Source organism: Bombina bombina, chromosome 4 (genome assembly GCF_027579735.1).
Source record: "Bombina bombina isolate aBomBom1 chromosome 4, aBomBom1.pri, whole genome shotgun sequence".
In the NCBI taxonomy this organism is placed as follows: domain Eukaryota; kingdom Metazoa; phylum Chordata; class Amphibia; order Anura; family Bombinatoridae; genus Bombina; species Bombina bombina.
Window position 1 is genome coordinate 579602804 of NC_069502.1, and position 13821 is coordinate 579616624.

Below are 13821 nucleotides of genomic sequence, written 5' to 3' on the forward strand. Positions count from 1 at the left end.
TTCTTTAAAGTGAGAATAGAGTTTAGTGTCTTCTGATCCGTGTTCAATTTTTAGGATATGTTCCCTTATTCGGTCACGTAATGTTCTACTAGTCTGTCCAAAATATAATAAATTACAAGAACATTTTATGCAATACACTATATTGTTATCTGCACATCTTAGAGTTTGTGTAATTTTAACACTGTATTTGTTATTTGAAGAATTAATTTCCTTAGTTTTTGTACTGTATGTACATGCTTTGCATGTGTTGCACGGGAAATAACCTCTTAATACATTACCTTTAAGATCTCTATCTTTTATTATTTTTCTTTCCTTGAATTCACTAGGTGACAGTAAACTTTTAAGGTTTTTTGCTTTTTTGAAAATTATATCTGGCTGGGCTTTCACTTTTTCACCTAATATTCTATCTTCTTTTATTAAGTGCCAGTGTTTTTGAAGGATTCTTTTAATTTCCATATGTTGGGTGCTATATTCTGTTATAAATGGAATGAATAAATTGTCTGTATTAAAATCCTGGTTTTTCTTTTTATTTTTTGATTTTAGTAATGTATTTCTATCTAATTGTTCTACTTTTAGTTTAGTTTTCTCTATTGTTTTTGCATTATATCCTTTTTCTATGAACTTTTTAGTTAATATTTGTGATTGGGTTTTGTAATTATCTATATCTGAGCAGTTTTTTTTGATTCTCATGAATTGACCTTTAGGGATATTTGATTTCCATGAATTTAGGTGACAACTTTCATGATGTATATAGTTGTTGGCATCTGTGCTTTTGAAATAGGTTTGAGTATGAATTTTATTGGATATAATGTTCAATTCAATATCTAAGAAATTTATTTTTTGTTTACTGTATTCATGAGAAAATGTAATACCCATGTCATTTGAATTGATATCCTCTATAAATGATTCTAAAAGTTCTGTGTCTCCTCGCCATATGATGAATATGTCATCTATATACCTGCAATAGTGCACAAGGTTCGCCCCCCATGGGCTATTATATATATTTAATTCTTCAAATAGACCCATAAATAAATTTGCGTAACTGGGGGCGAACCTTGTGCCCATTGCAGTTCCTTTTATTTGTAGGAAGATGTCATTTTTGAAAAGAAAACTGTTATTATGAAGGATAAAATTAATACAATCAAGAATAAATTTATTTTGTAGAATGGGGAGTTCTTTGTCTCTGTCTAAGTATGTTTGTATAGCTTCTAACCCTATATTATGTGATATATTGGTGTAAAGCGAACTCACATCGCATGTAACAAGGGTGAAATTTTCTTGCCATTCTATATTTTTAATTTGATTTAAGAACTGTGTGGAATCTCGTAAATATGCTGGTAATTTGCTGACATATGTCTGTAAGAAAAAGTCTATATATTGAGAGAGATTTGATGTAAGTGACTCTATTCCTGAGATGATGGGACGTCCTGGGGGTTTTTGTAAATGTTTGTGAATCTTTGGTAAAAAATAAAATGTTGGTGTCTTTGGATGTGTGATGGTTATGAATTCTAATTCTGAATTATTTAATATTCCTTTTTCATTAGCCTCTCTTAGTAGACTTTCTAGTTTTATTTTTTGGTGTTTTAGTGGATTCTGTTTAAGTTGTGTGTAGGTAGTGGTATCTTTTAACAGTCTATATGATTCGCTGATGTAGTAGTCTGTATCCATTATAACAATACCGCCACCCTTGTCGGCGGGCTTTATTGTTATGTCTTTATTATTCTGTAATTCTTTGAGTGTATTTAATTCTTTGTTGGTTAGATTTTTTTTTTTTTTTAAAAGGACGAGTTTGGTCTACAAGATCAAACCCTCAGGAATATTTAATCTCAGTAAATGCAATATTAACGATACACAGGCTAAAGTACTTAATAAAGGGCTAACGTTTGCACCTTCATGCAAGCTTAACAAATTTGAAACTTTGATCAACATTAACCAATATATCCGCAAGCTAACATTAAAAAGATATTTTCTAAAAAATCCTATACAGGATAAAACTACATATACTAATAGTCAATATATTCACACAAATATGAAGGCTAAATCAAGTTTTTTTCCCATACAAGAGAAAAGCGAACATATAAAATTATTTGAAGAAAACATAAAAAAAGATTTAGATCTTGTAGACCAAACTCGTCCTTTTAAAAAAAAAAAAAAAAAAAAAATCTAACCAACAAAGAATTAAATACACTCAAAGAATTACAGAATAATAAAGACATAACAATAAAGCCCGCCGACAAGGGTGGCGGTATTGTTATAATGGATACAGACTACTACATCAGCGAATCATATAGACTGTTAAAAGATACCACTACCTACACACAACTTAAACAGAATCCACTAAAACACCAAAAAATAAAACTAGAAAGTCTACTAAGAGAGGCTAATGAAAAAGGAATATTAAATAATTCAGAATTAGAATTCATAACCATCACACATCCAAAGACACCAACATTTTAATTTTTACCAAAGATTCACAAACATTTACAAAAACCCCCAGGACGTCCCATCATCTCAGGAATAGAGTCACTTACATCAAATCTCTCTCAATATATAGACTTTTTCTTACAGACATATGTCAGCAAATTACCAGCATATTTACGAGATTCCACACAGTTCTTAAATCAAATTAAAAATATAGAATGGCAAGAAAATTTCACCCTTGTTACATGCGATGTGAGTTCGCTTTACACCAATATATCACATAATATAGGGTTAGAAGCTATACAAACATACTTAGACAGAGACAAAGAACTCCCCATTCTACAAAATAAATTTATTCTTGATTGTATTAATTTTATCCTTCATAATAACAGTTTTCTTTTCAAAAATGACATCTTCCTACAAATAAAAGGAACTGCAATGGGCACAAGGTTCGCCCCCAGTTACGCAAATTTATTTATGGGTCTATTTGAAGAATTAAATATATATAATAGCCCATGGGGGGCGAACCTTGTGCACTATTGCAGGTATATAGATGACATATTCATCATATGGCGAGGAGACACAGAACTTTTAGAATCATTTATAGAGGATATCAATTCAAATGACATGGGTATTACATTTTCTCATGAATACAGTAAACAAAAAATAAATTTCTTAGATATTGAATTGAACATTATATCCAATAAAATTCATACTCAAACCTATTTCAAAAGCACAGATGCCAACAACTATATACATCATGAAAGTTGTCACCTAAATTCATGGAAATCAAATATCCCTAAAGGTCAATTCATGAGAATCAAAAAAAACTGCTCAGATATAGATAATTACAAAACCCAATCACAAATATTAACTAAAAAGTTCATAGAAAAAGGATATAATGCAAAAACAATAGAGAAAACTAAACTAAAAGTAGAACAATTAGATAGAAATACATTACTAAAATCAAAAAATAAAAAGAAAAACCAGGATTTTAATACAGACAATTTATTCATTCCATTTATAACAGAATATAGCACCCAACATATGGAAATTAAAAGAATCCTTCAAAAACACTGGCACTTAATAAAAGAAGATAGAATATTAGGTGAAAAAGTGAAAGCCCAGCCAGATATAATTTTCAAAAAAGCAAAAAACCTTAAAAGTTTACTGTCACCTAGTGAATTCAAGGAAAGAAAAATAATAAAAGATAGAGATCTTAAAGGTAATGTATTAAGAGGTTATTTCCCGTGCAACACATGCAAAGCATGTACATACAGTACAAAAACTAAGGAAATTAATTCTTCAAATAACAAATACAGTGTTAAAATTACACAAACTCTAAGATGTGCAGATAACAATATAGTGTATTGCATAAAATGTTCTTGTAATTTATTATATTTTGGACAGACTAGTAGAACATTACGTGACCGAATAAGGGAACATATCCTAAAAATTGAACACGGATCAGAAGACACTAAACTCTATTCTCACTTTAAAGAAATACATTCAGGGAATCTTAAAGATTTTAAATATTGGGGGGTTAAAAAACTTAATCTAGGAATTAGAGGAGGCTACATCACAACATTACTATGTAAAAAAGAAGCTGAATACATTTTTAATTTTAAAACACTTTACCCCTCTGGATTAAACTCAGAATTGGATCTGAATGGTCTATTCTAATAGACAGTGAAGTTCAAATACATGAAAAATAGTTGTATAGTGGAAATTTAAATCCCACCATTATATAATAATCCCTCCGCGATATATTACTGTACTAAACTTAGAGATGATACATGGGCAAATATAATACATGTATATAAAATGACAATTATAATTTTATATATTTTTATATATTTCTAACAATATTAAAAACATTTTTTAATTTTTAAAAATTTTTTCTTAATTTTTATATATACATGTAATATTTATATATTCAAACCAACATCATTTAAAAAGGATGGCTATATTAGCATCCTAACACATTATTTAATACCCCCCCCGATCGCCAATAGAATTAAATAAATTATTATATATACATACATCATTACATTCAGATATATGTATATATAATTTATTAATTTTCACGTTGTCTTATATGTTTATATTATAATATACATTATTTTATATTACCCTCTATACATATACATCTTTTTAGGGCCACTATATATATATATATATATTTATATTTCCTAACAATATCTGTGGAATCTCAGAGACAATAAAGACAATTTTGCCATCTTCACCATAGAGATTAAGGGTTAAATTTCCACAATAGCGCTAATTAATATAGGGATAATTAACATAGGGATATAAGTTGTAAATAAATTTCATAATGTGAATTATATGTGTTTCTTTTATATAAGACTAATTATTATGATTTTTTGAAACTAGATAAGTTATTTTAAATGTACTCTAAAAAAACTTTAAAAGTTCATAAGATGTAACGATTCAATATGCATCAATCAAATAACCACCAATCAGAACAAAACTCAACATTTTTAAACCAGGTGAATCCCCCAGGTGAGCATCTTGATAAAGGCCCAAGCGGCTGAAACGCGTAGAACTTTGCTCACTGGAAACATTGTTACTTTTGGATACTTTCATTTAAGTCGGATATAGTGCAGTAGGCTGGGTACTTTGAACTAATCATAAGCATGTGCAGTTCTATAAGTATAATTCCTAACCCATGATCTGATCACTATCCTTCTTATATACTAACGCTGTGAAATAATACAGCGGGGACTCAGTAAACAATTTACCTCTCTTCAACTTTGCTCCGGAACTACTTGGAGGCAACTAACCACAAGGAGAAATCTCCACACAACAATACAGAGATTTCACTGTCACGCTGACATTCGACACGGCGTATATGATACGCACACAAAGCCATCACAAACATCAGGACACGGACATCATACGGCAGCGAAAATTGGAACTTTGACCTTTTATTTCTCTTGAGAGAACTGCCGACAAATAGAAACTGTTTCAAAAAAACTTAATCAATACAGGACTAAACACTGAGAGTCCCGGTCCATTGCAATAGCGAATATACACAAATCTCTGCATATAAGGTAATATCAACGCAAATATCTAACACCTATATGCACGGTGATAATCGCTATTTTCCCTTTAAAGTATAATATTTCAAACCTGTTTAAATTGCTTTTAAATTATTTGGATTATTTTGATATATTTGTCAATTGTTCCACGTTACATTTATATACATTGTATTTAACTATCCATATACAATTGATGCCGGCATCCATTTTTATTTGTATTTTTAATTCTCATTAAATTTTTAATATGAAACACAATGTTTTTATGAACATCACTATATAAGAAATATTTATAACTCTTAAAGAATTTAGATCTTTACACCCTTTTTAAGCTTTAATTTAGCGCTAACCCTAACACACCTTTTTTCATAAATTCTTTTTCTGATTAGTCAGGAGGTCTAATCATAAACACTGGGTTAAGTTTAAGGGAAATTTGAGTGTAGTATCTTTAAATATAACCCCAAACTTCCAAAAAATTAGCACTCTCAGATTTACAATATACTGTCCCCTTAATGGTCCTTTAATTGATTTGCTATTAGAAGCTACTGTATAGATCTGAGGATGGGGTTACATTATCCCCGAAACGTTACACGGTCACGGAAAAATTGTGTTTGAAAATACCATTAAATGCAAGTTTTTCTTGTTGTTGTATATATATACAGTATACATATATATATATATATATATATATATATATATATATATATATATATATATATATAACAAAGGAGAGAGTGCACTCAAGTGCATTCAAATGTACAAAATAACTGGTCTGCTGCCTCTGAGGCTGCGGTCTTCAATCCGCCCGACCCTATACGATCAGGGTGATTAAAACCTCCTGCTAGGGTCCTATTGGCTGTGAATCTGCAGGGAGCGGCATTGCACAATCAGTTCACCAGAACTGCTTGTGTAATGTTAAATGCCGACATTGCACAATCAGTTCACCAGAACGGCTTGTGTAATGTTAAATGCCGACAGCGATGTCTGTCGGACATGATACGCTACAGTTGGACAGAAAAGAATAAATCAGCCCCTATATATGTATCGTATTATTTGCACAGTAAAAATAATGAACGGCTTAAAAATAATGCTCTTTACATCAAAATACATTCACAATTTACTCACACATCAAAACTTGCATCACATACAGTGGGTAAAAATAGACACAATCTAAAAAACTGCAAACTTCCTTAATTTAACATGACATATCTCAGCTAAACTATGAATCTCATTTTAACACCTTTTATAATTCAGTAACACCACTGTTAATGATAGATCACACATTTCTTATTTCTTATAACTTTAGTCTAATAAATTGACAAATATTTGGTGTGTTTTTTCCAATAATTTATGTGATCCAAATAAATAGAAAATCCCAGTTAAATCAAACACAAAAAAATGAAATAATAACCGACATAGGCCTAGATTTAGAGTTTGGCGTTAGCCGTGAAAACCAGCGTTAGAGGCTCCTAACGCTGGTTTTAGGCTACCTCCGGTATTTGGAGTCACTCAAAATAGGGTCTAACGCTCACTTTTCAGCCGCGACTTTTCCATACCGCAGATCCCCTTACGTAAATTGCGTATCCTATCTTTTCAATGGGATTTTTCTAACTCCGGTATTTAGAGTCGTGTCTGAAGTGAGCGTTAGAAATCTAACGACAAAACTCCAGCCGCAGGAAAAAAGTCAGTAGTTAAGAGCTTTCTGGGCTAACGCCGGTTCATAAAGCTCTTAACTACTGTACTCTAAAGTACACTAACACCCATAAACTACCTATGTACCCCTAAACCGATGTCCCCCCACATCGCCGCCACTCGATTAAATTTTTTTAACCCCTAATCTGCCGACCGCTACCTACCTTATTCTTATGTACCCCTAATCTGCTGCCCCTAACACCGCCGACCCCTATATTATATTTATTAACCCCTAATCTGCCCCCCACAACGTCGCCGCCAGCTACCTACACTTATTAACCCCTAATCTGCCGAGCGGACCTGAGCGCTACTATAATAAAGTTATTAACCCCTAATCCGCCTCACTAACCCTATAATAAATAGTATTAACCCCTAATCTGCCCTCCCTAACATCACCGACACCTAACTTCAATTATTAACCCCTAATCTGCCGAGCGGACCTGAGCGCTACTATAATAAAGTTATTAACCCCTAATCCGCCTCACTAACCCTATAATAAATAGTATTAACCCCTAATCTGCCCTCCCTAACATCGCCGACACCTAACTTCAATTATTAACCCCTAATCTGCCGAGCGGACCTGAGCGCTACTATAATAAAGTTATTAACCCCTAATCCGCCTCACTAACCCTATAATAAATAGTATTAACCCCTAATCTGCCCTCCCTAACATCGCCGCCACCTAACTTCAAGTATTAACCCCTAATCTGCCGACCGGACCTCGCCACTACTATAATAAATGTATTAACCCCTAAAGCTAAGTCTAACCCTAACCCTAACACCCCCCTAAGTTAAATATAATTTACATCTAACGAAATTAATTATCTCTTATTAAATAAATTATTCCTATTTAAAGCTAAATACTTACCTGTAAAATAAATCCTAATATAGCTACAATATAAATTATAATTATATTATAGCTATTTTAGGATTAATATTTATTTTACAGGTAACTTTGTAATTATTTTAACCATGTACAATAGCTATTAAATAGTTAAGAACTATTTAATAGTTACCTAGTTAAAATAATTACAAAATTACCTGTAAAATAAATCCTAACCTAAGTTACAATTAAACCTAACACTATACTATCATTAAATTAATTAAATAAAATACCTACAATTACCTACAATTAAACCTAACACTACACTATCAATAAATAAATTAAATTCAATTCCGACAAATAACTACAATGAAATAAACTAACTAAAGTACAAAAAATAAAAAAGAACTAAGTTACAAAAAATAAAAAAATATTTACAAACATAAGAAAAATATTACAACAATTTTAAACTAATTACACCTACTCTAAGCCCCCTAATAAAATAACAAAGACCCCCAAAATAAAAAATGCCCTACCCTATTCTAAATTACTAAAGTTCAAAGCTCTTTTACCTTACCAGCCCTGAACAGGGCCCTTTGCGGGGCATGCCCCAAGAAGTTCAGCTCTTTTGCCTGTAAAAAAAAACATACAATACCCCCCCCAACATTACAACCCACCACCCACATACCCCTAATCTAACCCAAACCCCCCTTAAATAAACCTAACACTAAGCCCCTGAAGATCATCCTACCTTGTCTTCACCTCACCAGGTATCACCGATCCGTCCTGGCTCCAAAGTCTTCATCCTATCCGGGAAGAAGAGGCGATCCGGACCGGCAACCATCTTGATCAAAGCGGCATCTTCTATCTTCATCCGATGACGACCGCCAATCGGATTGAACTTGATTCTGATTGGCTGATTCCATTTTGTATGGGCATTCAGCTCTTTTTCTTGCCCTGAAAAGGGCATTTAGCTCTTTTAAAAAAAGCTCAAACCCTAATCTAAGAAAAAAAAAACACCCAAAAAAAGTTTACAAAAACCTAGCACTAACCACCGACGATCCACTTACAGTTTCTGAAGTCCTGAAATCCAGGCGGCGAAGTAGTGTTAAGGTTTTTTTGATGTGTAATTTAATTTATTTAATTGAGAGTTATTTTAATTTTAGTATAATAGTAATGTTAGTTTAATATATAGTTTAAACTTAGGTTTTTTTAATTTCCCAGGTAAGTTTGTATTTATTTTAAGATAGGGATATTGTAATTTTAATATAAAGTTAGGGGGTTGTTAGGTTTAGGGTTTAATAGTTTAATTTAATTTTTTGCGATGTAAGGGGCTAGCGGTTTAGGGGTTAATAGGTTTATTTAATGCCAGTGATGTGGGAGGCTAGAGGTTTAGGGGTTTATAACTTTATTTAGTGGCGGCGATGTCAGGGAGTGGCGGAATAGGGGTTAATATCTTTATTATAGTGTGGGCGATGTTGGGGTGCGGGGGAATAGGGGTTAATAACTTTATTATAGTGTTTACCATGCAGGAGGGTGGCGGTTTAAGGGTTTATAGGTAGTTTATGGGTGTTTGTGTACTTTGTAACATTTTAGTTAGGAGTTTTGTGAAACATTTTTGTTACACGCTATATAAACAGGAAGAGTAGGCGGTGGCTCAGCATTTGACAGTGACGTGCGGTGACGTCAGAGGCTGGTGAGGCAGTGGCTAGGATACGCCTTCATTCTTTAGATATCCTTTGTTGAAATAGCAATGCATATGGGTGAGCCAATCGCATGAGGTATCTATGTGCAGCCACCAATCAGCAGCTACTGAGCATATTTAGATATGATTTTCAACAAAGGATATCAAAAGAATGAAGAAAATTAGATATTAGATTGGAAAGTTATTTAAAATTGCATGTTGTTTCTAAATCATGAAAGAAAACATGTGGGTTTCATGTCCTTTTAAATAGTGTCTTGGAAAACTGGTCAACTTAATAAACATCTGATTTTAGTCTAAAGGATTGTAACAGAAACTCTTGCCAGATAACAAAATGCTTGCTCTGATTATGAGATCTAGAAATCCAGGCCCATTAATATATGTTTAAAACATACTTTTTACTTTAATGCTGCAAATTATGCTTATAGATTCCTTCATTATTCAGTAAATATATAAATGTCTTGATCCAGTGGCAGCTGGTGAAATTTAAAGAGGATGGGGCACTTGACCCCCTTTAAATAAAGCCTCATCCGCAGATGGCACCACCAATTCATTAATTAAATAAATAAAAGGTAGACCGAAACACAGAAAAGCACTCAGGGGGAGAGGGATAGAGGGATGGAGGGAGAGGGAGAGAGAGAAGGGGTGAGAGGGAGAGAGAGACACAGAGGGTTAGAGAGAAAGAGAGAGAGACACAATCACACAGAGGGTTAGAGAGACACATAAGGGATTAGAGAGTCAGAGGGGGAGGAAGAGAGAAAGAGACCATGGGGAGAACGACACATAAGGAGAGAGACAGAGGGAGTGGGAGAGATGGATAGAGAGAGATGGATAGAGAGAGAGAGATGGATAGAGATACACACAGAGGGGAGAGACAGAGAGACAGAGGGGAGAGAGACAGAGAGACAGAGGGGAGAGAGACAGAGAGACAGAGGGGAGAGAGAGAGACAGAGGGGAGAGAGAGAGAGACAGAGGGGAGAGAGAGAGAGACAGAGGGGAGAGAGAGAGAGAGAGAGACAGAGGGGAGAGAGAGAGAGACAGAGGGGAGAGAGAGAGAGAGAGAGACAGAGGGGAGAGAGAGAGAGACAGAGGGGGGAGAGAGAGAGAGAGAGAGAGAGAGAGAAAGAGAGAGAGACAGAGAGAGAGAGAGAGAGAGAGAGAGAGACAGAGAGACAGAGAGAGAGGGGAGAGAGACAGAGGGGAGAGAGAGAGAGAAAGAGAGGAGAGAGATAGAGAGAGAGACAGAGGGGAGAGATAGAGAGACAGAGGGGAGAGAGAGAGAGAGACAGAGGAGAGAGAGAGAGACACACAGAGGGGAGAGAGAGAGACACAGAGGGGAGAGAGAGAGAGACACAGAGGGGAGAGAGGGAGAGAGAGAGAGAGACAGAGGGGAGAGAGAGAGAGAGAGAGAGAGAGAGAGAGAGGGAGAGAGAGAGAGACAGAGGGGGAGAGAGAGAGATGGGGGAGAGAGAGAGAGAGACAGATGGGGAGAGAGAGAAAGAGACAGAGGGGATAGAGAGAGAGACAGAGGGGATAGAGATAGAGAGACAGAGGGGATAGAGAGAGAGAGAGAGACAGAGCGAGACAGAGCAGAGAGATAGAGAGAGACAGAGTGGAGAGAGAGACAGACAGAGGGGAGAGAGAGACAGACAGAGGGGAGAGAGAGACAGACAGAGGGGAGAGAGGGACAGAGAGACAGAGGGGAGAGAGAGAGACAGAGGGGAGAGAGAGAGACAGAGGGGAGAGAGAGAGACAGAGGGGAGAGACAGAGAGAGAGAGACAGAGCGGAGAGATAGAGAGAGACAGAGCGGAGAGATAGAGACAGAGCAGAGAGAGAGACAGACAGAGGGGAGACAGAGGGGAGAGAGAGAGAGACAGAGGGGAGAGAGAGAGACACACACAGAGGGGAGAGAGAGAGACAGAGGGGATAGAGAGAGAGAGAGGGGGGAGAGAGAGAGAGAGAGACAGAGGGGCTCGAGAGAGACAGTGGGGAGAGAGACAGAGGGGGAGAGACAGAGGGGGAGAGAGAGAGACAGATGTGAGAGAGAGGAAAAAACGTGTGTATAATGTCCATTTAAAAGCACTGTAAACACGTCCTAAACAATATTTTATTATGTTTAGTAAACAAACTGTGCTATATACTTTCCTTATTTATGTAGTCAATTTTTTCCTGTAATTTAACAATGAAAATTGTTTGCTTGTTTTTTTTTTTTAAATTCCAATGAGTTTTAACGGGCACTGCCATGGTGAAACCCACGTTTTCCCTAACCTATCTCTTCTGCTGAGGACACTTCAGGGCAGATATAAAGCAGGCAATAAAAGAGAATGTGCAAACAAGGCTGTGTAGACACCTTGTTATCCTTGTTTGCACACTCTACTGATTTTGTTTTATAGCTGTCACTAATTGTCCACAACAGAAGAGATAGAAAAGGGGAAGCCTAGGTTTCAACATGACAGGGCCCATTACTTTATAGTAACTCCAGCAGGTTTAATTTATCCCCAGATCCACTGACAGTCAGTATTAATTTTAAGGCGATCTTGTTGCTTTTTAATAGTACTGTGTGTGCTGCAGATTTTTTTTTTTTTTAAAAACTCAGGGAAAATTTTGTTTAAAAAATAATTAGATTAGATTTTAAACAGCTCCCTTGGAAAGCAAATAAAAATTGACTGAATTTAGATAGTTTTAAAAACTTTAATTTAAATCCATGTTACAAGTCTAACCAGCTTCAGCAAACTATTTCCATGTAGTGGCTGGGAGTTTGGCTTTTAACAATTTCCCTTCATGTCCTAGAGTTTTGTTTATCTCACTGCACTAGACATTTTTTTTTACAATCTTTTGTTTATGCCAACATTTCAAATGTTGTCTCTTGCATTGCACATGGGCAATGCTCAAGCTTACCATCTAATTTAAAAACAAAGTGTTAATGCTCATTCACATTCTATTGAACGTTCTCTATCTTTAGTCACTGTGTGTTTTGCTCCCCTCTGCCACTCCATATGAAGCCAGTAAGCAAATCAAAACCAACATGCACATGTACGGTCTAAGCTCCAGCTATATGGAGTGACATGGGAATGTGCTGGATAAGCGCAACCATGATTATGTTTTCAACTCCTTGGAAATGTTGGTAATAGTAGTGACTGAGAACTTAGAACTTGAAGAAGATGTGTTGTATATTCATATAAAAAAAAAAATGTCTACCACCCAAGCCACATTATGACTAATGAACATTGTCATCAACAACATTTTTAACGGTTAAGTGGTCTGATGGTCCTCTCCTTACCTGAGAAAGAATCCGGTGTCACAGTGACAGAACTTCAGACGCTGGGGCTCTGCTCCTCCATCCACCGGAACCACCGTCCTTCTCCTCCTGTCCCTCTGACTCTGAGACCCTGAGTCCCTCAGTCCCCTCCAGGCAGCCGCAGCACAGTCCAGGGAAAGACCTCCTCCAGACAGCCACAACTAGGTAGGCAGTTAGGCACACTTCTAGGCAGCACGGTTGGGCACGCAGACTAATGCTCAGCAACTCCCTCCACACTCTAGTCTTCCCGCCAGTCTGTCTCTCTCTCTCGGCGCGCCCGCGACGTCACAAACGGTCACATGACCCACACCTCACACCTGTCATTCAGCAGCCCAGCAGGCACGCCTCCCTGCAGTGCTGCTGAATGATGATTGGCTGAGTGAACTAGCTCATCATGGAGGCGGTTGGAGAACCGCCTCCATTGGAGCTTGTATGGGCCCGGTGAGTCACCAGTGGGTGGCGCTGCTCACTTAGAGCAGTCAAGTTGTCAACACACTTAGTTAGAATCCATGTTGCGCAATTAGTGGAGGGCAGCGGACCGGCTCACTGCCTCTTAATTGCGCAACAATGGATTATGTTGATGCCTGGTGACATTTGCAGCGCAAGTGCAGTAGCGCACGGCGCACAGTGGTAATAGTAATAGCCATGGGGGGTGGGGGCGGGTACCCTTGGGGCGAGGGTGGGCATGGCCAAAAATAAAATAAAATAAAAAACACTTTATTTTTTTTTTATAAATATTATTTTAAATCTTTTTTCCCTCATTGGACAGGGGAGGCACTGCCTCCCCTGCCTCCTATTACTGCACGTCACTGGCATTTGATAAAG